This window comes from Arachis ipaensis, chromosome B03 (assembly GCF_000816755.2).
Source record: "Arachis ipaensis cultivar K30076 chromosome B03, Araip1.1, whole genome shotgun sequence".
Classification (NCBI taxonomy): domain Eukaryota; kingdom Viridiplantae; phylum Streptophyta; class Magnoliopsida; order Fabales; family Fabaceae; genus Arachis; species Arachis ipaensis.
Window position 1 is genome coordinate 27,838,932 of NC_029787.2, and position 4,828 is coordinate 27,843,759.

The window sequence follows — 4,828 nt, forward strand, 5'->3', positions numbered from 1 at the left end:
TGTTAATAAAAAGAGGTTTAAAAAAAAAAAAAGAGAGAGAAAACACAATTCATGGCTAAAAAATTTGATTGTGGACTCTTCAAAGGGGTAACGCCTCAAAATGGGGTTTGGTGGAAAAATGCTGAATTATGAGACGAGGCTTCTCGTATAGTTCGAGAAACATACATTTTTGAAACATACAATTTTTTTTTTTCTTTTTTCAAATGTAACTTGCATCTTGCGAGATAAAAATAATAATTTTTTTTAATTTTTAAATAGGATATTTCATAATAATAAAGACAAATGTGATACTGAACTAATTGAAAGAATTACATGTCAAAATAAAGTAATAACTTGATCAACGTGTAAGTTTGTTAGAGTGTCTCTGATTTAGTTTGCTAAAGCCTTATGCATATATAAATTTATTGGTCCGTGTCCTATTGAGCCGTGCCACAGAATCGAGAGGTTCAAGTGGGCCATTTTTAGTAAATAGAATTGGCGATGCAGGATGAACCGGAAATCGGGTTCCGGTGCCCAATTACGCGCGAACCTAGACCCCACAAAGGGTGTTGGTCGATTAAGACGGCAGGACGGTAGTCATGGAAATCGAAATCCGCTAAAGAGTGTGCTGTAATTAATTAGTGATTAGTTTCGGAGAGTTTGTTAGAGTCTTGCGTGGGTCTTATGGTTTAATCTCTCTTATATAAGGCATGTCAACTTATTGTTGAACTTAAGCTTAATTCACATTTTCAATACAATTCTTCTATCTTTCTCATTCATGTTCTCTCTTCTAAAGCACATTCACTCTCTAATTCTCATTACGGTATCATAGAGCCGCTGGTTCTGCATCCATGGCCAACGCTATTATTCATTTTCAATCTTCTTCAAACACCTTCTCCTATCCAATCTTAGACAAACTTGATGAGAATACCCACCGTACCTGACAGTAGTTAGCTTTACATGTCATTAATGGAAATAGCTTAGGAGATCACCTGATTGAAGAAAAGATCCTAGCATAAATTTGATAGCAAAGCATTAAAACAAACTGGTACATAATCTAATAACATGGTTACTCACCTTCTTAGATCCCTCATTCAAGAACAGAATGCTTGATTGCCACTTTGCTTATAAAATTTGGAACAAAATCAATGACTATTTCTTCCAGATTTCGAAGATAAGGATTTAACTACTGAAGGCATAGCTCAAGAACATGAAGATGCATGGATTGACCGCTACAGAATATCTTCAAAGAATCCGCAAGGTAGTTAATGCACTCGCTGGTATTGAACATCTTCTTCATTAGATGAGCATATCACTGTTATTACTGATGGTATCAGTGATGAGTATGCCATGTACATATCATCAATCATGACAAGATTTGGTGTAATTTCACTAATTGAGACAGAAGGCTTGGTTCTAGCACATGAGAATATGTCTGAAAGGTTTAGAAAATCTCAACTTAGCCCTCTTGTGCAAGCTAATTTTACAAATCCTATTCAAATCGGATGAGAAAATTTTTGTGGAACTTCCCAGCCAAGAAGAGGTCGTGGATCAAAATTCTTCACAGGTGGACGAAATTCAAATCAAGACTCGCGCCCTCAATGCCAAGTTTGTGGTAAACATGATCACGTTGCTCTTTCATATTTTCACATATTTGATCAAGCATTTCAAGCCAATTTGAGTCCCTCTACCACCTCTCAATCTTCATCAACCCTGCCACCACCTTCTACCTTCCACAATCCTCGAGCTTACCTTGCCACTTCTGTATCTCTCTCAGATTCTACTTGGTTCCCTGACACTCGTGCAAGTTATCATATGACAGCCAATTCATCAAATTTTTTGATAATCTCGGAATATAATGGTCCTGATCAAATCCTCTTAGGTAATGGTTCAGGTACCAAGATTTCTAATGTTGGTTCATCTTTTCTTGTTTCTTTAGATAATCATGATGCATTTATTTTAAATAACCTATTACATGCTCTTGATATAACTCAAAATCTTGTTAGTGTCCAAAGATTTGCAGTTGATAATGATGTTTACTTTGAGTTTTATACTAACGTGTGCTATGTGAAATCTCAAGGAACTTATAAGATTCTGCTCAAGGGAGCTCCTAGGCATGGCGTTTATGAATTTGAAAATGTAGTTGTTACAAAAAAATCAATCAGCTCCTATTTCAACTTCTAATTTTTCTAAAGCCTTTGTTGCTAAATGTAATGAGTATTTCTTATGGCATACAAGGTTTGAACATCCAGTCCCAAAAACTGTAATATCTATGATGAAACACTGTAATCTGTCTCCACCCACTTTGAATTCAATAAAGACACAACTTTGTGATTCTTGTTATATGGCTAAGATGCATTTACTCCATTTTCAATTAGATTCATATAATTATACTACTCCGTTAGAGATGATTTACACTGACATTTGGGCCAGTCTCTGTTACTTCTTATCATGGTTTTTGATACTATATTACTTTTATTGATTGTTTTACTCGATATACTTCAATTTCTTGCTCAGAACTAAATCTCAAGCTTTTGCAGCATTTTTACAATTCAAAGCACAGATGAAAAATTACATTGGTTTAAGAATTAAGAGTTTACAATCAGATCATGGAAGGAAGTATCTTTCTAATAAATTTACCTCATATCTTGTTGCACAAGGCATATCCCATTATTTCTCTTGCCCAAACATACACCAACAAAATGATAAGGCAGAGAAAAACATTGACACATTATTGAAACATGTCTTTCTATGTTAGCAAATGCATTTATTCCTCTCTTATATTAGGATGATGCTTTTCTCAATGTTGTTTATTTTATTAATCGTTTGTTTTCTACTAATACTTCTTCTTTGTCACCATATGAATTGTTACATAAAGTCTCTCCTGATTATTCATTTCTGAAAATTTATGGATGTGCATGTTTTCCATTTCTTAAACCTTATAATGTGCATAAACTTGACTTTAAATCTCAACTTTCTATATTTTTAGGCTATGCGCCCAACTATAAGGAATATAAGTGTTTAACATCTAATGGCAAATTAGTAATCACAAGACATGTTATCTTTGATGAGAGTAGGTTCCGTTACACTGAGATGTTCTCTCATCCACCAAATTCTTCTAAAGTTCAGTTCTCACATCCCACATTCTCTATTTCTTTTCCAATTTGATAGCTTGGTCGAGTAAGAAATAGGCTTCGGTCAGTAGGTCCAGTACTGAAGTTGAGTATAGGGGACTAGCTGCTGTGGATACTGAGTTAATTTGGGTTCAAAACCTTCTCCAAGAACTTCACATATCATCATCAAGCATTCCAGTTCTCTACTGTGACAATATTAGCATTGTTCTTCTTGCAGCAAACCCACTATTACACAGCCGCACTAAGTATTTTGAGATCATTTTACATTTTGTTAAGGAGAGATAGAGTTAACCAAAATCAACTAAAAGTGGTGCATATAAATGTTGTTTATCAAGTGGCTAACATATTTACTATGCCGTTGACAGTTAATCCCTTTGAAAAATTTAAGTCCAAACTCAAGATAATTTCCAAAATTTTCTTGAATTTGAGGGAGCGTAAGAAAGACAAATGTGATAATAAACTAATTGAAAAAACTATATATCAAGATGAAGTAATAACTTGATCAACGTGTAAGTTTGTTAGAGTCTTATGTATGTATAGGTTTGTTAGTCCAGTTGTAATTAGTTAGTGATTAATTTTAAAAAATTTGTTAGAATCTTACGTAATTCTTGTGGTTTAATCTTTCTTATATAAGGCATGTCAGGTTATTATTAAACTTAAACTTAATTCACATTTTTAATACAATTTTTTTATGTTTTTGATTTATGCTATCTCTTTTAAAGCACCCTCACTCTTTAATTCTCATTACACAAATTGTGAGAAGGGATGGCTCTGCGACACTGAAAGGAAATCGAAGGGACAAAAAATAGTTAGTATAGATTTAGTTAGGTTTTAGCGAGTGTTTCTAATGGAAAAAATCTCTCTATGCTTTCTAGAATTATTTTTTGGGTTTACATGGTGTATGTTAGTAGGGAGCTTCTATGATATCTATTCTTAATATATAAAAGTAGGTACATAGGTTTACCCACATTACTTCTAAGTTATTTCTCTTCTTTTACTTACGTCATATCAACACTATCGCTTACTTGGCAAAATTTTAGAATCCACCACTCAAATCTTGCCAAATCAACTTTTATTTTTAAATAAATCAAAAATGAAAAAAAAATAAAAATGCAGTTTTGTATAATTCTAATATAAATAACCTATGTCTTTTTTAAAAATAAATAAATTTAAAATCTATTTATAATATATTCTCTAAAATATTTTTAATATAATATTTATTAAAATATACTATATAATATAAATAATCTATTTCTCCGCGCATTACGCGGGTATCACTCTAGTTGAAAGAAAGATCCTTCAACAACGGCTGACGCTAATGTTATTTAGTGGGACAAATACGTATTTTATTGAAGTGTTTTATTATTTTTGAAACTGCAGTTGGTGGCAGATGATTCAGTATCGGGTCTCACATTTAGTCATAGTGTGTCATAAATTGTGGTAAGAAATATATTAAGATATAATGAAAACTTTGATTTAGAAAAATAAATTTAATATGATAATGACATTTTTTGTTTGTTTATTCGAAATGGACGTATCACGTATGTCAAGACATTGTATGGGCCAAAGTTGCGCAAGTTAAAAAATGTTGGATCATTGTTGTCTTAAGAAGCATAAAAGTAATTTTTTGAATGACAAAAAAGAAATGAATCTAATCCAATATTTAAAAAAAACAAATGAGTTAAGAAATTTAAATTTTTTAAAATATGTACTAA